Genomic DNA, 22,298 nt, shown 5'->3' with positions numbered 1-22,298 from the left:
AGAGAGAAGGGTTGATGGCTGTGGCCCCTGATATATTCGAGCCTGAATGGAACCATCATGAACATCTTGCTGCACTGCAGAAGACTTGGACCTTGACCATAAACTCCGGTTGATAAATCAGGATATAAATCAAGTGGACTGTGGGGCCAAAGGGTCTTTTAGAACTGTCTATGTAAGGTCGCCTCTCCCCAGGTGACTCTGAGGACTCCTGCACTCATCTTATGTCCACTCAGTCCTTCATGTATCTGTTTGTCCCGCAGGGGGCTTGTTAGCAAACCCTGAGCACCTGAGGGCCCCTGCGGGTCCCCAGGTGGGTACAGTCTGGTCACAGTGCAGCTCTGTATCTGCCCCCTGCTGTGGCAGTACCCTTTGCTTTGGTTTGATGCTGAGAATAAATCACATTATCATGACCTCATAGGCCCCCAGGGACTGAGTCAAACTAAGGAAGTAGCCGTATCATCGCCCCCTCTGGCCATTAGACAGAATGCAGGTTCCAGGCACTTTTCAGACACACAGGATTTGACCAACTCTTTCATACAGTCCATGGATGAGAATGAAATGGATGAGGTGTGTGTGTGTGTGTGTGTGTGTGTGTGTGTGTGTGTGTGTGTGTGTGTGTGTGTGTGTGTGTGTGTGTGTGTGTGTGTACTAATGAATTCTGACGTAACCATCGGAACTGCAGGGAGGTTAGTTATTTTCTATCAGATTTCCACATGAAATCAAATGAAATTAACATGCAGATGAACATTTAATCAGCAAGGGATGAAACAAATTGCATGGTGCATGTGTGACTTTACAGGTTTGTACAGTACTTAAACAGTATGTTTATACACACGCACACACACACACGCAGTATGGGTATTTAGGGAACTGATGGGGAAATCTCCCAGATTGCCCACTGTGAACTGAATTGAGCTATACAAATAGCATTTATAGCTCAGGCGTGTGTGTGTGTGTGTGCGTGTGCGTGCGCGCGTGCGTGCATGTGTGCGCGCGTGTGTGTGCGTGCGCGAGAGAGAGAGAGAGAGAACACTGACTCTGTTATTCCTTTGTAATTGTGACAGATTTCACTTTGAGTATCCCAGTTTTGACCATTTTGTCTGATGAGGAGCTGTGACTGTTTTTATTCTCCTCACTGGAAATGAATGGATATTTTCATTCACCATTTAATGTGAATTACACGTAAATTGTGTAATAATTGGTTGGGGATTTTTTTGGCAATAATGTGAGCAGATAAATGTGAATCTCATGTCTAAGTATGACCTAAGCAACCAGAATGGATGCTGGAGGAGATACAGCTCTGAAGATAACCTGGACAGCTGCCTCGCTACAGTACATTTAGGAAGAAGTGCAAAGATAAATGGTGGGAACCACGGAGGAGGTGGACCTCATCCAGGTCAGCATACATGTCAACATGTGTGCATGTTAATTATGTGGATGAATGAACAATCGGCAGAAACCCAGGGACTTTCCCTTCTGCGTTCTCAGTCAGCTGACTGTCACATGTGGAGCCGCTGTCTTTTCACCTGACAGCAGATCCCACCAGCCCCCTCTAGGACCTATAGCCAGACCCACCAGAGGAGGCGCTAGTGCAGTACCCAGGACTCTCAGACATAACGGGGGAGCCTGATCCAGAACCCCCCGGGTTGATAGGCTAGCAGTAGGCCCCTGCACATCCTGGTGTCCACATATGTGTGACATGTCTGAATGTCTCCTCGTACCAACATAAATAGCGTAGTTTTTAATCTTGTAGTAAACTGTTAACATGTTGTGTGGCCCGTCATAGTGTGTGTGTGTGCGTGTGTGTGTGTGTGTGTGTCCCGTGATTTAACAAGCTTCTTTCCCTCTCTTTCACACTCCTTGCTCTCTCAATCCCTTTTGTTCTCTCTCCCCATCTAGTCCTCTTAAATTACCTTGTCTGGTCAACATCTGGCAGCCTGGCCGTGTGTGTGTGTGTGTGTGTGTGTAAGTGACCAGGTGTCTGGGCTCTGTTGTGCAGGGTTCTTTTCATTCTGTGTGGAACATCTGCTCACAGATAACAAGTAGCTGTCTCCCGTGCAGGTTTGGAGACAAATTAGAGACGCAGTCACATTATTCAGTCAGGATCTCTCCAGTGTCACCCTGGGATCCTAGGAAAACAAATAGCCACATGTTGGGGAATAATCACCTTCTAATCCAATCAGCTACTTGGAAAAGAGCGGCAGAGCAATACATCATCAACGACCCTTCACTTCACTCAGTCCACTACCATTAAGGGCTTGTTGTTCCACCTCAGTTCTCCCTCTTGTTCATCTTCTTCAAAACTTGTTTTTGAGTCAGGAACCCTTGAAAGCCTGTCCTTACATCCGTCCTGCTCAGAGTTCCCCAGGGGAGGGGGGAGAGACTCCGTTGCCACCCCATGTGTGATGGAAGCATGTTGACGATCTCTCCCCAGGACGACATATTGAACTCTGCATGTCATTAGCCAACAGGTAGTCAGACATTTGGGATTTTGGTTGTTTTAATAAGGATGTTTGAAATTCTAGAATATTAGTAGAAAGTTTATCATGTCATAGCAGGTGTAGGATGCAAAAAAGCTGCAGATTTCAAATTGCAATTTCAGGGTGAAGATGTTGAAAAGCAAAATTACTGTTTATAATTTTATATATATATATATATATGTATGTATATATATATATATATGTATGTATGTGCGTGTGTGTGTAAATATTAAAAAAAGAAATATTTTCATAAATACATATACATGTATATATTATATATGTGTATATATGTATTTATATACATACACATATATACTGTGTGTATGTATACATATATACACACAGTATATATATACATATATATATACACATACACACACACACATATATGTACATTTACATATAAATGACATGTTTATACACACAAACACACAATAGGGAAATAAATTGTGTGTTTGTATATTTCCCTGTATTTTCCCATTTCGCTGGTTGGAGTCCACATCAGGACTGCTTGGTCCAACCTTCCCCCAAACTTCACGCTGATATCTGACATCACCTGTACAACATGAGGTTTTCACAGTCAACACCTGTTGATGGTTGACTGTGGTCACATACATGTCACATGCCTTTTTTAACTGTTTAAAAGTTATATGTTAAATGAAAACAACTTGAGATTATTAGACACTAATTGTCAAAATAGAATCCATGTTGTCTGCAGCGTAGCTGGCGTTGGTTCTTCCTCAGTGACGATCCTAGTGTTCTTGACATTGAGGCAGTTGACCCAAGAAGTGATTCACATGTTTCTGCTCTCTCTCTCTCTCTCACACACACACACACACACACACACACACACACACACACATCAGCTCGACTGCTCATCAAGAGCTAAGACTTTGTCAACAACACAGACTAAATCTGTGTGTTGAGTCTATTTTCGCTCTTCTTGTTGGAGCGCTGCGTGGGAGGCAGCCCGCGACGATGCTCTTCACAGCTCTGAGCTGATCACTTCACATGTGACGTGTCCTCATCCATCATCTGTGACTGCAGAGCTCGTAACACATAGAACCCCCTTTGTGTTTCTACGTGCCACAGCTCCTCAGGGATTTGGCTGTGCTTTGTACATGCAAAACTAATTTCGAGGCAGCAAGGGACAGAAGTGTCGTATGTTATTGCAAATGACCCGGTTGCAGTGCTGCAGGGCCCTCCCTCCCGAGCGACTGCCTGCCAGCCGTGGAGCTGGTGGTTGAAGGATGCAATGGAGACAGAAGCTGAGGAAACCCAATATTAAACTTCTTACAGGGTCTTTGAAAGCCTCTTAGGCCCTTTCACTCTTTCTCTCACTCTCCCTCCCAGCACCTCTTCCTTCTTTTCCCAAAGCTTTTGAATAAATGATGACACTCAATCACGTTCTGCAATCAGTCCAGCAATTTGTTTCCCTTCCTTTTTTCGGCCTTTGTTACCGTCTCTCCTTCTTATCTCTGCAATTAAATAACAACTGAGATTATTCCTGTGACTGTTGGTCCTTTAATCTTCTCCTTTTCTCTGTCGTACCAGAATTGCTACATGAGTACAACAAGAATGTTTTTGCTGAAACATCACAATTGTAATATGGCTACATGTTTACCTGTGTAGTGCAACGACATTCCCTGAGAGGTGATACACCTCCTACAAGTACTACTACTACTAAAGCATTCCTCACATAGTACAGCTAGTTTCAGGCTTACACATTTCGAAAAGACAAACTTCATAAAGTGATACTTCGCTGAGAATGGTTTTGTTTGCTGTCTAGTACACAAAATTGTTTTGAGCTCCAGAAGACGTTTTTCCCTCTTGCTGCCAGCCACGTATATTTATCATGAAGCTAACAGAGGCTGATGACTAACGACTGCTAAACTGTCCCCAAAAAAACAGTTCAAAAAGGACCAGCTGGCGTTTAAACTTGAACCAACTCACTTGTGCTCGTCTGAGTTCATTCAAGGAAACACAGAACCTGAAATGTTTGTGGATTGCTGATCGTAGGGCTGCAGAAAGGAGACGTGGATGATAGCACACGATGGGATGCGGCAGAAACGTGCCTCTGACACATCCAAAATACGACGCAGTCCACTGGGCCGCTGAGCTCCAGACAGTTGTGTGTGTGTCCAGCTGGTGACGTTCACATTCACTCAGCTGTGTTTTCTTTCTCCACCCACTCCTGAGGGAAATAGCTGGCTCTCTAGCTTCTAAATGCTCCGCTACATTCACCAGCTACTCGCTAAGTGTGTCCGTTTGGTGCTGAGCAGGTAGTCTGCAGTCACATTTTAGAGCTTTTAAGAGGAGAGCAGCTGCCTCTTTTGGCCCAAGAAGACACTGTGAGAGCAGTGAGAGTGAACCGAAGCAGTAAAGATGCAGCCGGACAGCTAAACAATGAGCTGAAACGCCCTATGAAGCTCATTAAAGCACAAGGGGCTGCAGAGTCCTGTGATAATTTATCACTACCAACGATACCCCTGACGTTACATGGTGTCCTTTAATGCATTGTTCCATGTACTACCTGGATGGTGTACTGCTCCTTGAGTACTGCGGCATCGCTGCATGACACCGGTACACCAGAGGGGCCGTGTGTCTCGCTGGAAGCTGCACAGATGCTGCTGCTGGATCTGGAATCTCATGATCTACTTTCCTCCAGCTGGAAAACCTGTCCTCCAGTGCAAGTAGATCCTGATCCACAGATCCTAGCGGTAAATGATGGCAGGTCTTTTAATGGTGCCAGAAATGTTTTATTTATTTATTGATTTGAGGCGATGTCAGACGTTCACCCTGAGGATCTTCATATATAGCTTGAAGGCAAGCTGTGTTTTTTTATCTGCAATCTCCTGAGGAGCTTCTCAATGTCTCTGTCAACGCCAGTGCTCATACAATACAATCCTCCACTGTCCTTGTCAACCCATCTGTCTCTTACTTTGTATCACCCACACTCCATCTCTCTCTCCTTCCCTCCCTCCCCTCCATCTCTCTCCCTCCATCTCTTTCTCTCTCATTCTTTCTTCATCCTCTTATCTGATGGAGTGAATAATTCATGTTTACTCTTCAAGGAGGCTCTTTGTTCTCCCCTCTAGTATTTTCTTTTAAAGCACTTGGGATTGTGTGTGTGTGTGTGTGTGTGTGTGTGTGTGTGTGTGTTTGAATGAAGTTACAGTCATTCCAAATTCTTCTCTCTGTTCAGACACGTGTGCACATGCTAGTCACGCTATATTTCAGAAAAAGAAAAACAGCTACTTTGTCTGCATCAAAATCTTCTGCTCGTCTGTCAGACAAGAGCGAAAGAACAATCAAGCACGTGGGTGCTGCGCGTCCCGTCCCAGCGCTCGCCCGTGATGTGTTTGCTCATTTTGTGACGCTTATTGTGTTGAGGAGCAGGTGTGTGAAAAGGTAAATTAGAGTGAATTTGAATATTGCTCAGTGAACTTGGTGCGTATTTCTGAGTAGGTTTGCTCAAATTAACATTTTAATCAGGCTGAACCTCAGCAGGTGAGAACGCTGCCCTGGTGTGTGTGGGATGGAGGATGAGAGATCGTTATAGTTTGGCATTTCCTGCTTCCTCTGTCCTGCATTCTGATGTGCTTTTCTTCTCTCTCACACCTTTAAATTCAAAACATAACCTGGAGGGAGATTATTATGAATTATGTGCCATGCCTTTCTCGCTGGTGAGTGTCTGAATAATTTAGTTTCTTTGCAAAGAGCCTCAGAACGAGTGGCCAAATTGAGATGTACAGAAAATCTTTGACTTTAGCCGTCATTTGTGATGTGAGATCAGATAAACATCAGCTCCAATTGAGTTTTTCCCATTTGCGCTACCTTCTGGGCAATGCTTACCTGGTGTGCTGTGTACCTTATATCCCTGCATTGTAAATGTAATAATCCACTTACATATGGAGCTCAGCAAGCGCACCAAGGTGCCCTGTGGCCATGGTCACATGTTCTCGTCCACCACCCTAAAGGATGAGTTCATTTCTGATCTGCTGATTGAAATCACAGGCACTCCTCCCGTCTACGTCTGGGAGGCAACATGAATATTCATACCAGTTTAGACGCCGGCCATGAATATTTATCATGCTTAACACCATGATATGCATATGAGCAAGCCAATCCAGATGGCTTCTGATCACGACATAATAATCACACACACATCCATGCACAAACATGCCGTAGGAAGTCGTTCTTTCTAAAGCGAAGGCGTCATGCACATGGATTAATAGAGACAGAGCAGAGCGGCTCACAGTGGCCTCCGCACTCACTGCAGTACGCCACTGAACCCGTGCCTCTCAAAACGATTGCAGACCGAAGTCCTTAGCGAGACTGTCGTTGCATCCCGGCGCTGACAGGCGTTTATTTTGTAGACCATCCCAGCACGCCTCCACGTACTGACTCGTGAAACTCTACAGATCAATAAAATGATAAAGAGAAGGCACTCAGAGCACAAACCTCCATCATCAAGGAGGCCCAACGGGGCCACCTGCTTTCAGAGCGACTCCAGTCCCTGTTCAAATAAGCAGATGAATGATTTTAAAAAAAAAAGGATGGATGTGACACTACAAAGTTTATGAAACACATTTATGAGCCATGACAGGGAGTAAATCTAGGAGTTCTGAGTAATTAGAACATTGCATGAACAGGAAAAAACACTTTGTTTTTGGTCTGACTGAGTTGTGACTACTTTAGAGGCATAAAGTCAGACAACTCAGTGTTTCAAGCTTTGTTTTTGTCCGTGTCAACTGAAGGTCCTTCCTGTAGCTGAGTGTTTTCCTGGCTTTCTACCTGCTCTGTAAACCCTGGGCTGTGGATTTAGCAGCAAGTCGGAAGAACGAAGGCAACGTAAAGCAGCATTTTTAGCTTCAGCCAACATCATTTTGATGGAACTGGCGTGCGATGAGCAATGCGGCGCCTCTTATTCCTTGTCTCTGCTCCAAACAGGAGTTCCTGTTAGCATGTTGACCTGCTCGCAGACGCCAGAGGCGTCCAGATCCATGGCCACCTTAATTAGTTTAAACATCTTTTATTGAAGCAGGTAAAGTCCTCATCATGCAGTACAAACAGACGACAGCGTTTAGACCCCACAGGAGAGTGGGGGTCTAACATTGATTGGAGCTCAGTGCTAACACCACCTGGTAATGTACCTATAAGGAAGATAAGTTCCTGCTTGTGGATGCGACGAGGCCACGCCCCCAGCTGGTGCCGATGGAAAAACCTCACGCTTAACTCATACTTTTCTTTTTAAGTTGAAACTAGTCTTTTTCCAGGATTTTTCTTTCCTTTCTTTGATGTTTAGACACACCCCTCCCTCCCCTCACACACCCCCATCCAGCCCACACAAACACACCCACACCCACACACACAAAAATGCTGCCTCAATACTGTTCGCACAATCAGATACCTCCTTTGAGCCAAAGCCTTGCTAACAAGCTTATCTCGCCACGTACTGTGTGAGTGTGTAGTCTTGTGAGAGCTTGTTACCATGCTACATATGACACATCTAATATGAACACACACACACACACACACACTCCCTCACTGAGCGGACTTGTGTTCTGATGCAGGATTAAGGCCAACTAGCTTGTTGTCTTTAAGGTCGACATCACCTGAGATCACACACACACACACACACACACACACACTCAAACACACGATTGGGCAGCTATCCTTGCTAGGACATTCCATTGACTTCCATTCATAAGGACGGTCAAACTCGGGGCCAAACCCTAATCCACTGATGTCCAACCCTAACCTGAACCAGGAACTCGCCAATTATATTCTACTGGATTCAGGCTTTGGTCCCCATGAGAACCAGAGGTCCTGGCAGGGTTGGTGTTTACACAAAGAAGAAGATGCAGAAGAACTGCATGCCTCCATCTTGATATACTGTTGTGTCTTGATGGGGATGACTCAGAGTCAATTATGCAATTATTTCATCTCAAATGCATTAATTTTACGCGCTGCTTAACACTTTCAGAGCTCCTTCTTTACTTTCACAGCTCAGGTGAAACGGATTCACATCAAAAAATCATCTGCAGGTTCAGGGAAATTGATGAGAACATCTGCAGTGAGTTAGAGATCTGCTGTTCTGTGAGCAGTCAGAATGAGGTCACGTTGAGCAACAGAGCTCAAATGGGTCACAGGCTGTGACTCACTTATGTTGCAATATACCTGGACTCAGTTACCCCCCCCCCCCACACACACACACACACACACTCCATACCAAAGTGGAATAGGCATCTGAACCTCCACTGCCAAGTCATCTTGTTAAATCTGCAGCTGCTGCTGTCTTGACTCAGCTGATAGACGCTGCTTGTCTTTTCGTCCAGAATGCGACGTCTGATTGTCCTTTGAGGGGGGAGACAATGATTTTACAGTTTGGACAGAATGTGTAAAATAAAAAGGTTATTCTCTCTGCCAGCAGGCCGCCGACGCCCTGAGTCAGGATTCGATTACAAAACATTTTTGGGTATGGCGACAAAATTGTCAAGTATTTATAAAAGTGTGTGTCATTTTGATAAATGCAGGAAGCAGAATGTCCTCTGTCCTGGGTCACGTCAGTGTTGGTATTTAAAGATCAGGTCCAAGGTGGCATCCTTCCCAGCAACACATGACCGTGGCCTGCATCACTGCAGGGTTAAAAGTTTGCACCAGTAATGACACTGAAGACCGACGTCCATCACTGCAGCGAGGTGAGAAGATTAAACACGGGAGCTCGACAAAAATAAGATTCAGCTTTGTTAAGTTGCTCTTTGAAGATTATCTGCACCCAGGTGAATAATCTGGCCCGCAGCTGCACATGAGCAGCTAATGCGCCCCCCCCCCCCCCACCCCCACGTTGAGGCAACACCATGTTACTCTGCGACTAGATTATTGGATGTGGTCCCCTGAGGTAAAAGGTTCCATATCAGAACAACAGCCTTAACCAACCAAATGCCCCAAACTGTTAGGCCGTATGTCTGAGCCCGTGCTGACCGTGTGTTGGGTCGATTGTGTTCTCAGTCCGTCTCAGGTAAATGTGCTGACTCATTGTGTAGTGCTGGTAAACGGTTGAGTCATGCTTCTGCTCAGGTTCCTCAGGCCATCCGTGGTATCGTTTACGTCCTTTTATCGGCCCACTACTCTGTGTGTGTGTAGATTGCTGCCTACGTAAGTACACATGTAGGCACTACTTTGTTCCTGCCATCTATAAGAATTTACAGGGCTGCCTTGCAGTGTGTTGAACAGAAGGTCTTTCATGAATCTTATCCATTTGTCATCGTGTGTGCGTCCCTGCTTGCTGACAGTCAGATAATCAGATTGTCAGTCATGACAGCAGGTGGAGGGGGGGGGGCGCTCCGCCACTCTATCACCTGAGCGCTCCCCGTAGCTTGCTACGTTAACTTTGCTGCTAACAAAATCCGGATTCCAGCCTGACCCAGGATCTGGCTGGAATTCAACAATCTCAGTTTTTTCGTCTGCCCTCAAGGGTACCTGTTGTGTGTTTGGGGAGGAACACGGTAAATGTAAAGATGCCACAGGCCAGCTTTAATTTTTAATTCTAGCCCTTAAGACAACATAAACTCGATTTAGTTCATACCGTTAATGACAATAATTAACTTCAAAGAGGGAGAAGAAACATTTTGTATGATTTAAAAGTCGATAAATGTCAAACAGCCGCTAACTGCTCGACCGTGCACCGGTGCCGATGGGTCAGGGGGCTTCTCAGACTCCACCTTTGATACGATTATGAACATGCTGAGGTGTAGTCAGGCCGATCAAAAATATCTTTACATTCTTAGCAAAAACAGCATGATAGTTCCTTCATGAACTGTCTGCATCTGGCTTTTTTTTAGGCAAAACGTGGCCTTTAAAAGAGGACAAAGGATGAAGGAAACACGATGTCCCTCATATTTCATAATCATAAACTCCAGTTAGGGGGAGCCTGATGAAAAATGTGCTTGTCTGAGTCGCATGCAGGGACAACCGCAGGCAGACGGCAATCAGCCTCAGCAGTGAGGGGTCCGTCCACTGCGTTTCAGACTCATCTTGCCCCTGGTCTCACGTCTCATGATGCTTTCCTCAACCTGCAGGTTTGAGACTGTAACCCAGCCTCCTCTGCCTGTGTTTCAGAACAACAACAAAAAATCTCTGTGGTGCTGCCAACACTTAATTTAAGTCTGTACTTGTAGATTACCTTCTCCTAAGAGATAATATCATTCAAAGAAGTGGCAGAAAAAGAAACTGTTTTAAAGCAAATAGGCAAATATGATATTACCCAACATAAATCAGTTTCAGCACTGCTGAGGGAGTAAATATACAGTACAATTACTCACTTCTGGAAACAAGCTTATACCCTTGAATTCATTACTGCAACTGATATGAATTCACATCTTATTTCCTGGTCTGAAGTGTTCTCCAACAAGCAGCTCACCAACATCCTGCCTGTTCTTATCACCAGTCACTGGATTACATAAGAACGTCCACTCAGTTCTCTGAATTTATGAGCAACTGCTTCCACCCAGACCAATATCCATCAGCCAAATATACTAATCTGTGTTGGTACGTACCAGCTGGCTCCACTCAGGTTACTGCCAAATAAAAAAAGAATGCAAAAATTACATATTATATATATATATATATATATATATATATATATATATATATATATATATATATATAAAACCGAGGGGGTTCATGGGGTTTGGTTGATTTCGCTAGCACAGCTTGTAAAGCAGATGAGCAGCTACATTAGCCAGGGAAAAGAGACCGGCGTTGTCACACAAGCAAAGACACTTCACAACGCTGCTGTCAACTTGTGATTTTCAGCTTTGGGATCTTCAGCATCTGTGGTCATGAGCTTTTTGTTCTGTTTACTTCAGTTTGGGGTTTTTATTTTCCTAATGTATCATATGTTGTTTTGCAGCATTTAATCTTAACGTCTTGTGTTTGTGCAACCCTGTCTTCGTTACTTCCTGTGGTTCCCACCTGTGTTGTTGTTTTGGGTGTTTAGTTTATTTTTGTTTAGAAGTTTAGTTTATTACAACCTCTATTAGCCAATATTCTGTAGTAGCACGAGTACCTTGTAGCTGTGCGGGTTGGTCTCGGGGCATGTTCCCATCTGCCCGACAATAGCGTCTGCTAGTCCGTCCAGCTGGACTCAGCTAACGATGGCCGCCGTTAGCAGCCTCACGTCCCGGGCAGTGATTCTTCCTTGTCCTCATCCTCTTGTCACTTCACTTTAATGCAGCACCGTATACTTCCCTCAGCTAAAGAGTTTAGCAGTTAGAGGGATTTTAATTTGCAAGCCAAGGTTTCCCGGGGTGGTGCACAGATGTCAATGAGCGAGACTTTCATTAAATAGATGGTGGGAAGCTCCGCCCATCTCTGTTCCTATCGTTTCTCCTCCAGTCACGTTAGTTTGAGGGGGTCTGCCCTTGTGTTCTCCCTCATGTCTTTCCTCTTGTCATTAGTTCAGTCCTGGTTTTAGTTCTATGCATAGTTGAAGTTTTTGTGACTTTCCCGGTTCAGCTGGAGTTTTCCATCTTGTCCTCCGGCATCTGCATTTTCACTTTTGTTGCTTGTTTCATTCCTGGATTTCTGTCCAGACATCAAGTATCCAGTTCTTCAACTATGTTGCTGTCTACTGGATACGTATGCCAACTTGCTGCTATTGACTGTGACATCTACAGCATTCTATTATAAATGTTGATGATTATTTATAGAACATCTTCTATGGATCCATCTCACTTTGAGGAACCAGTGTCTTCCCAAGGGAGGACTCAGAGAATTGCAGCTTCCAGGCCCAACAGCCTGTCCAGAGCTGAAGCAGAGAGTCTACCTTCAGCTAGGGTCTACTGTGTAGCCTTAATCTGTGTGTGAACAGATGGCAGGCACTAACAAGCTAGGCTAAATGTAGCTACTGTTGGCATGGGCCAAGACTGATCTCTGACTTCCTGATCCCAAGCCTCTTAATTAAATGCACCATTTAATCTACTCAGTTTTCGGTCCCTCTGCTGCTCCGAAAAACATCGCCGTTTACATTGGATGACCTTCTTGTCCTTGTGATGAGAGCGTCACACCATTGTCACACTTAAAACCACATACAACCTTCCATTTATGGGTTAAATGAAGAGCTCATTGCTGTTGATAACTAGTTCTGTCATACTCATCCATATCCAGACATGTCCCACGAGAGGAGCGTCAATCAGACATGGTTATTACAGCTGATACTGACGGATCAAGAGCTGAGCATTGAGGATAACCAAAACAAGGCTCAGTACTTGATACAGCCGTTTCCATTCGTCCATCCACGATGGAGCCCACAGAGTTGTGGACATCTGGTCCTGCAGTCAAACATTTGCTGCTTCCTAGGAAAGGATTTGCTGCATATTTTTTCTCTCTCTGGACTTCTTGATCAGCGGTGAAAATAACAGTTGTAACACGATGTCCACATGATGCTGAGTTAATAAATTCCAGGGTTTGATCAGTCTACATTCCAGAATGCTAACGAGCCAGGGGCTCAAAGAGCTGCTATTAAGTTACACTGAGTTCACTAAAACATAAGAGCTAATTGAGGTTGACGTGGCTTTAAATTTATATTTACTTTAAAGTCTTAGACAACATAGACGATCAAATTTAACAAAAAAAAATTTTTATCTAAATCCTCCGTCAGTTGGCAAGTGGAGTGAGGAGAAAGAAATGGAAGACAGAACTGTCCAGGGTGCTGACGTAATACCAGGTTCTGTAGAACTGTCCGGGGTGCTGACGTAATACCAGGTTCTGCAGAACTGTCCGGGGTGCTGACGTAATACCAGGTTCTGTAGAACTGTCCGGGGTGCTGACGTAATACAAGGTTCTGTAGAACTGTCCGGGGTGCTGACGTAATACCATGTTCTGCAGAACTGTCCATGGTGCTGACGTAATACAAGGTTCTGTAGAACTGTCCGGGGTGCTGATGTAATACCAGGTTCTGTTGAACTGTCCATGGTGCTGATTTCTTCATAACAGCAGGTTAATGTAGAACTGTTAAGCAATGAACTAATCTTTGTTTTGAAACATAATCCAGACACGCTTCTCAAATCATGTCATCAAACTGAAACTGTGACCCAAAAACTGCTCTACGAACAAAACTGGGGGCTCTCTGGACTGTTGCCCCCCTGCTGACTGGACATGAACCACTAAACTAGGAGTTAGGGTTAACCTGATGTTGAGCAGTTCGTTAGCAGCATGATTAGATTCCACCTCCATCACCACCCACATCATCTCTGTGCAGCGCGCTGACACGTCTGTATCCGCCGCAGCAACAAGTGTCCTCCAGCAACAGTCTATGAAGATGAGCGATTATTTCCTATCTGCTCATTATTCTGTGGACCGTAAGAAGACTCGTCTGAGTAGGCCAATCACTTATTACATACACAGTATTGTCTATGCAAGCTGCAATGACATTAGAAGCTCAGGTTTTTCACACAAAGACCATCAGTGAGAAGTGGACACCAGCCAAGTGTGTTTTATCTTGATGTCTTAGTGGGATATCTTGCCTGTGTTGAGGCTCCCTCGCCGCCACCGCCGCTACTGCAGTGATCCATTTTGGGATGTGAGAATTTACGATCCTCATGTGCTGCCAGAAATCTCAATGTCTTTTGCAAAATGGTGAGTTAACCCCCCTCCATGTGTACCAGTGTCACCAGGAAATCTAGATGTGCTGAGGAGAAGTGAATGTGGTTGAGGTGTCACTGCAGCAGTGAAGGCTTTCCTCATGGATGAAGGAACGCCACCTTCAACTGAATCTCTCTAAGACTGAACTTATGGTCTTTCCAGCTTGTGCATCTGTTCAGCCTCAGGTCAGTGTCCAACTTGACTCGAGCCTACTTGCGCCCACAAACTCAGCCAGAAACCTGGGTGTCATGATTGATGACCAGCTGACCTTAAAGGTTCATATGGCCTCAGTTTCTCGGTCTTGCTGTTATGCCCTCTACAACATCAGGAAGATCAGACCCTTCCTGACCCAACAGACCACACAGATTCTGGTTCAGGCTCTTGTCATCTCACGCATTGACTACTGCAACTCTCTTCTGGCAGGCCTCCCTGCAGGCTCATTCAAGCCTCTGCAGATGATCCAGAATGCAGCAGCACGTCTGGTCTTCAACCAGCCCAAAAGGGCACATGTCACCCCGCTGCTGGTTTCTCTTCACTGGCTTCCAGTGGCAGCCAGGACCAAATTCAAGGCACTTCTCTTGGCTTACAAAACAATCACAAGAACGGCTCCAGCCTACCTGGAATCCCTGATCCAGGTCTACTCTCCTTCTCGCCCACTACGCTCTGCATGCCAAAGACGCCTGGTGCTTCCAGCCCAGCGCTGCTCCAAATCTCTAGCCAGACTCTTCTCTTCTGTTGTTCCCAAATGGTGGAACCAACTACCGAACTCTGTGCGTTCTGCTGAGTCCCTTTCTACTTTTAAGAGACAATTGAAGACTCAATTGTTCAGAGAGCACCGAGGCACTGAACCTGACTCTGCTCCTCTTTGGGGTAGAATCAGTCAGAGGGTCCAAGACCCAGCACTTAGTGACTATGTAGCACTAACTGTGTTGTGTCATGTTGTATGTCTGTTATATTTAAAAAAAAAAAGGGGGGGGGCGACACTTCTTCTGCCACTAGATGGCAGTACCTGTGACCAAATCACAACTGAAGCACTTTTGCGCCTCCTATGGACTTTTCCTTAATTAAGTCTAAATTCTTGCTTGTGTTGTACGTCGCTTTGGACAAAAGCGTCTGCTAAATGAAATTGTAGAATTGTAGAATGAATGTTGGCGTGATGGCGGAGCAGCAAGTCTTCAGAAGGACGTTGAGGGTGGTCCTCATTGTTTTCATCTCTTATCCAACCTGACAAGTTGACTGAGAATGCACTGTTATTTATGGAAATAGCCCCCCGGGGCAGGGGGGGGTTCAGAAAGAGGACAAACACTCACTCACAGCGTACAAAATCACACCTCAAGTTGGCCCAACTGCTCATGCTGTGCAGCGTGTCTACATGTAACGCTTGATAAAGAGCAGCTTTCTAGGAGGCGGCCCCCTCAATACACTGATTTCATCACATCAAATTCAGCTGCTAACTGCTAGCTACCAGCAGAAGAGCTGGAAGCTTACAGTCAGGTTCTGGAAGCAGCTGAGGCAAATCTATACAAGCAATAAAGCATCACTGCTTTTATTTTGAAGGGAACTGATCCAGATATTCCTCATTAGCCCTCCAACAACTTCCCCTAGAGCAGTGGGTGGTCTTTTACTCCCACTCATCCCCACTTGTAACCTACAATATGCTGTAAAACATCAAACACAAGGCGCTTTTTTGCCACTGAAACTACACATCACATGAATGTGACACGTCTCACAAATGCAGCTCTGCAAAAATGCAGCTCGCACCTTGTCAGCGTGTTTCTCTGACAAAGGCTGAGGAGTGTGGAGCATCTGGAGACGCACCAGCTCAGCAAGTCTGTCAGCTGCTTTACAGGCAGCGCCGCAACGCAATGATGCCCACTGGAAAAGGTAGAACGCGGAGTTCTGGAGGTGAGGCAGCTCACCTCAACCTCTTCTGCTGCACATAATGCACTCATAGATGCGGAAGACCATTTAGGGGTGTGTGTGTGTGTGTGTGTGTGTGTGTGTGTGTGTGTGTGTGTGTGTGTGTGTGTGTGAGAGAGAGAGAGAGATCTCACTATACTCCAACTGGAATTTCACATCCATCGCCATTTTTTGTTTTTCAAATAGCAACACTACAAAGCATCTCTGTCAATTTGTACACTGATTTTCACACATTTCATCTTTGGGATTTTTTTAAAAAAAAATAGCTGCTGACTCGTATCATGTGAGTGCTTTCATGAAAGGTGGGCCAACTCCTCCCCCATCTGGTGGAATCCCCTCGAGACAACTGTCCCACCAGGTTCAGAATTCATCTCAGAATGACAGTCAATTTGAGTCCAGTCCTGATTTTACACCACAAAGTTCATATTCATGCAAACTAAAGTCTGTTGTAGACAGAAGAATTTACAAGTTAATGCTCGTGTACCAATCAAGTCCCTGCAAAACTCTCCATCAGTCCTACTGCCTCTGTCCTGATAGAGCAGGTCTAGAACCTCCCTCCTGGTAGAGCAGGGGTAGAACCTCCCTCCTAGTGGAATAGGTGTAGAACCTCCCTCCTGATAGAGCAGGTGTAGAACCTCCCTCGTGATAGAGCAGGTCTAGAACCTCCCTCCTGATAGAGCAGGTGTAGAACCTCCCTCCTGATAGAGCTTGTGTAGAACCTCCCTCCTAGTAGAATAGGTGTAGAACCTCCCTCCTGATAGAGCAGGTGTAGAACCTCCCTCCCAGTAGAGCAGGACTAGAACCTCCCTCCTAGTAGAGCAGGTCTAGAACCTCCCTCCTAGTGGAGCAGGTCTAGAACCTCTCTCCCAGTGGAGCAGGTCTAGAACCTCCCTCCTCCTGATGATGATGATGATGATGATGATGATGATGACGTTGACCTTTACCAGGTCTGACATTGGACTGGTTCTTTTATGGCCCATTCATAATTCAAGCACCCAGATGGAACCTGGATGTCGATGTGGATGGGAACCACCGCTCCTCTCCCCGCTCCCGGGATAGGGTCAGTGATGGCGCCAGGTTCTGCTCCTCTGAATATGAAGTGGGAGGAGCAGGTCATCGTTTGCGAGCCTGCACCTTCAACACCTCCAGTTCACGGATCAACAGAAGGATGTTAGAACATTGATGTCAGGGCCGGCACCCTGAAGGGCTTTCAACATTAAACATTAACATTTCCATGAAAATGACAGAACAACAACAACAACAACAACAGAAATCTGTTTTCAAAGTAATTAAAGACTTTGTAATGGATTTTAGGAGGGAACTTAACGAGAGCCAGCAGCCAGCCAAAGACTAATCCTGCCTTGGCAAAGAGCAGCTATTTATTTAGAGCTACTGAGCTTCAGCACCGCTGCCAACAACTCTGAAGCCACACCAGTTTCCTCTCGGCCACCAAGAAACTTCTGTGTTCCTCCACAAGGAACAAATGCAACACTGTAGAAGACGAGCTCGTCCAGGCAGCACGGGGTTGACAGATCATTCATCCCTCTGTGTAAGATTATCAATCAGTCATTTATCAGTCAAACCAAATCTGAAAGAACTCAGCTCAAATGTAACTTTTCGAATGCATTGCCTTACTTGTCAGCATCACCAACACCAAAAATCAGTAAACATTCTTTTACAACAAGTCAGCATCCAATTGTGAACCCCAGTTGAACCAGTTGGACCAGTTGGACCAACCCAGAGCTGCGGCAGTGACGCAGCAACACTGACACTCGCTGACTGGGAGCGCTGGTACTTGTGCGTGACACGTGTTCAGAGATAAATCTTATCGATGTGTAATTTTTACCCCACAGCACCTCAAGGATTTCATTTCTGTTGAACAAGTACAACAATAAAAGACTTTCTTTTTTCATCTCTATTTCTCAATAATGATATTGTAAATTGAAGAATCCCTGCAGATCAAAGCGCTGCAGCCCTGTTGTCATGTCAGCCCCAGCAGCCCTGGAAACCATCTCTGTCGCAGACTTTTAAAACATTCCCAGACTTTTTTGTCAGAAAATGTAACATCTCTGATGATGTATGACTGTAAAGTGTCCTGGGGTTCGTCATGTCGGCTCACGCCGCCCTGCCCCGGCCGGCGGGACCAAGCGGAAGGTTAAAACTGTTCTGTGATCAGATTGGAAAGCTGTCAGGCGTGAAAGAAGACATCATTTGTTATGTTTTTCCCTCTAAAGCGTGGAATAGAATGGCGTGCAGAAAATTGAGGTTTAAACGAATCAATAGTGATAATGAGAGGAATCGTTGAGTTGACTAATCAATTATCTGATCTTTTCACGACGAAACGTTACGCGCCTGTTGAGCGAACATAAACGAGATCATACGCCAGATTCATCTCAGGGTTGAGGCTGCGCCGTTCCTCTCCCTGGAACAACGGCACCTTTGGGGCTCGAAGTAATTTGGAAGCTTCATCCTGAGCTGTCACTCATTGATGTTTCAGCTGATTTAGGTGAGAACTGGGGAAAGAGAAGAGGGTCTCTCTGTCTGTCTCTCCCTCTGTGCGTCTGTCTCTCCCTCTCTGTGTCTCTCTCTCTCTCCAGCCAGGAGACTCACTGATGGCATGTTTGAGGTCATATTGCACCAGTTGTTCATGACGCCACCTCAGTTGCACGCAGAATCAATCCAGATGTCACGCGCTGCCAATGAGGCGCGTCTCACCACTGCTGATAGCAAATGTTGCCTCACATCTGTGGTGTCTCTCTCTCTCCCCCCCCCCCCCTCTCTCTCTCTCTCTCTCTCTCTCTCTCTCTCTCTCTCTCTCTCTCCTGCTCTGCCTGTCTCTGAGCAGTGGAATAAATTGAATTAGAGCTCCACCATTCACTCGGCAGGATCCTGCAGCCCCCCCCCCCCCGTCAGATAGCTAAAGAGAGAGTGAGCGAGAGCAGATAAACAGAGGGTAAGAAGAAAGATGGGCATAATAAAATCCCCCTGCCCCCATAAGGAATAAACAACCGTCCTTACAGCCTCTTTACTCCCGTGTTACAGCCTGATAACGCCTCTTTTTTCCTCTGGGTGGCTGAAATGAAGAGCATATATTGAGAGACGTGTTGCGTCTGCCTCACCTCAGCTGCCTTCTCACATGCGTGTGCGCCGCCTGCTCTTTGATTATCCAGATAGCAACACACAGTCAAGTGGGCCGAGTGCTTCTCCATCTTTATCACTCCGTACAATTTGAAATGCTATTCGTTTAGCACGGGTGCCTGTAAAAACCAATTTAGAGTCGGGAGGAGCTTTAAAATACAAGCTCTTTCATTACACAAATGTGTTGCCGTTTATCTTGAAGCTAATGGCACGGCAAACCACTCCCTTTAGATGTAAATAGGAAGGCTAAACACCACTAAAATGGACTGAAAATCAGCAGCGTCTCCCTCGCTCACTCACCCACACTCTTTTTCTAGGGCCAGAGAAGCATTTGCATAATGCTTCCATATCCACGGGCCATTAGCACCAGCGTGAGTGGCCTGTGTGCATAAATTTATTGCCTTGATCAATCAATGCGAGCGGCGACGCTGCAACAAACCAGCGAAACTCCCGTCCGGCGCGGAGAAGCTTGGAAGAGACATTTTCCAATGTGTCACACTTCTAAATTAGAGACCCATTAAACTCCACCGCCCTCGTCGCAAAGAGGTCTGATTAAAATGGTAATTTTTTTATTTTAAATTTGAGATCATTTCGAGTGATTTACTGCAAATTATAATCCCGGCAAATTAAATCACTGATTATTGGGTGAGGACCCACGGAGCCGTTGGTGAGGATTTCTGTGTCAATTTAATCCACTTTGATGTTCGCCGGTGAAAACCAATGTTTCAGCTGTGTGGTTAGCTTTGATAGCAACTGTTGCTAATGGACGCTTCCATCTGACCGATCTCCTGATATAATCCCTTCATACCACGAACGCTTATTAGCATAATTAGGATGTTTAAGCTAGAGCACAAACAAACAACCCACAAGCCAGAATGCAAACACATCAAACAAGGAATCAACACATTCGGATGCGGTTCTTTATTTAGTTCCATTTTGAAATGATCTCTGTCAACCGTTTGAAGCGCGGATCAACTCCGTCTTTCTTCAAGTTGAAAAAACAATGATAAAAAGAGCTGGAGGGAGGAATAACGGAGCCCACGTCTCATGGTGTTTGATAATCAATCAGTCTGATGCGATCGATCATGTCTGTGTTGTTTACCTTACGTTTACCTGAGCAGCTGCAGGGGTTCGTCTTCATCGTTGACTTTTGTTGACATGTTTGATCAACTGTTCATGAACCGAGAACACCTCTGCCTGGTTTGAGAGGTTCCCACGGCTCAACATGACGTCACCAGAACGTTCCCTCAAACCAGCAATCGACAAACACCACAACTGAATAATAATAATCATCATCATCATCATCACCATCATCATCATCACCACCATCATCATCATCCAGCATTCCTGGAAATAACTGATCAATCCTTCACTTCATTAACAGAATTGTTTTGTAGTTGAATCCAACTGGAGTGTCATGAGCTGCAGGCTTCACTGATGGCACACACACACACACACACACACACACACACAGTCCTCATCATTCAGGCTGAAAGTGGGGCTAGGTGTGCACGTGCACACACAGACACACACCACGTGGAAATGCATATATGCACGTTTTATTCTTTTCATCGCTGTTTAAAGTAGCATATGTATGCACACACACACACACACACACACACACACACACTCTGTTTGGAGACAGGTGCTGAATATGGCGCACGAGAAGGGGCTGAGGCGCGCGAGCTTTAATTACTGCCCTTGCGGGTTCCAGCGATCATCTGGAAGCTGTCACAGGGCGCGCGCGCATACACGCACGTGCGCGCGCATACACACGCACGAGTTTTCTTTCTCCCTGCTGCTCACGCGCGCGAATCTGCAAGCGCACACACACACACACAGTCATTTATTCTCCGTAGTCAACTGAATAGAGAGCATTTGGAATGTAGCCTGCGTCCACCAACCTCCGGCATCGGGACACACACGCACACGCACACACACACACGCCTTATAACTTGTTCCGGGCTCGATAGTTGACCTTGTCCAGATGCAGCCCGCTCAGCTGCTCCATCACAGCACCTCGAAGCCTTATCCCCCCCCCAACACACACCCCACCCAATACTGCCCCCCACCCCACCCCATCAGCATGCAGACTACCGCCTGCCTCTGTGCAGGGACATACAGGAACAACTCCTTTGCCCCCCCCACACACACACACACACATACACACACACACACACACACACACACACACACACACACACACACACACACATACCGAGAACCGAGAGGATGGAGTTGGAACTTTACCTCCAGGAGCCGACGTGTCCTCGGGCCGGCGGCCGGCTGTCAGGGCGCTGCTGCCCCCCCAAACCCCATCACTGGAATATGATAATAACTCCACACGGTAGCTCCCACGCGCGCGCGCACCAAGGGCTGAATGCGTGTATTATCCCTCCGGGGGGGTTAAAAAATCCCGAGCAGGTTTTACAGTTGGATCCGGGCTTCCAGAGGGTTGCGTCCGCTTCTCACTGCGCCCGACCACATCCTCCTCTTCTCCCTCCTCTCTCGCTCTCTCTCTCCCCGGCTCCTTCTCCCGGTCTCATCCCTCCATCCGCGGCTTGAAGGAAGAATCCCATCCAGAAGAGAAACGCACCCCCCCTCCTCCCTCCCGCTCCCCACAAACCGTTTCTGTTTCCCACCTCGGTCCCGGTACTGCCTCCCCGCGTTCCTTCTCCTCCGCCCGCTCCCAGAATTCCAACTACAGGAACTAAATATTCCAAGTGAAAGGTTGGGAAGTGTTATAATCCGGTGAGGATTCCCGTGGATTTAGCAGCTTTACTTAGAAAAAAAACACACCAAAAACCCCAAACATCAAACGATAGTTTTCCTTGGTAAGAATCTCCAGCCTCTCTCTGTCTGTAGGACAACGCGCGTCTCCTCTGCAGTCCGGGGTAGAATAGACCCTTAAATCTGGATGAAAGAGGAGTTGGGAGACCAGGTAATGTCCAGGTAATGTACCGGCAAAGCTGCCGTCCGGTCCTCACGCCAGCAGCAGCAGCAGCTTAGCCTCGGAGTCGCGCTGATCCCCGGTCCTCCGCGCAGGTCGCTTCTCCTGCATCGTTAATCCAGACGGTGCAGCGGGTGGAAGAGCTACCAAGTCTGACACAG

The 22,298-nt window shown here is 46.2% G+C and overlaps 1 protein-coding gene and 1 long non-coding RNA gene across 5 annotated transcripts in view; one reads left to right on the top strand and one right to left on the bottom strand.

Annotated features, from left to right (window-relative positions):
* The window catches only part of lrfn5a (leucine rich repeat and fibronectin type III domain containing 5a), a 100,496-nt gene extending 78,744 nt beyond the window's left edge, over positions 1-21,752 (bottom strand). For both annotated transcript variants that reach the window (XM_086182521.1, XM_086182522.1), the window contains exon 1: positions 21,438-21,752. The gene's annotated coding sequence lies outside the window, so the exon portion shown is untranslated. The remainder of the gene's footprint in view (positions 1-21,437) is intronic.
* LOC147246916 (uncharacterized) overlaps positions 1-22,298 on the top strand; it is a 148,873-nt gene that overhangs the window by 49,605 nt on the left and 76,970 nt on the right. The window lies entirely within an intron of this gene.

The sequence above is a fragment of the Aulostomus chinensis genome, chromosome 17 (genome assembly GCF_037954235.1).
Source record: "Aulostomus chinensis isolate RoL2024-O1b breed Wild chromosome 17, RoL_Achi_v1.0, whole genome shotgun sequence".
In the NCBI taxonomy this organism is placed as follows: domain Eukaryota; kingdom Metazoa; phylum Chordata; class Actinopteri; order Syngnathiformes; family Aulostomidae; genus Aulostomus; species Aulostomus chinensis.
Note: the sequence above shows the minus strand (reverse complement) of the source record. Positions and strands in the feature narration are given on the sequence as shown.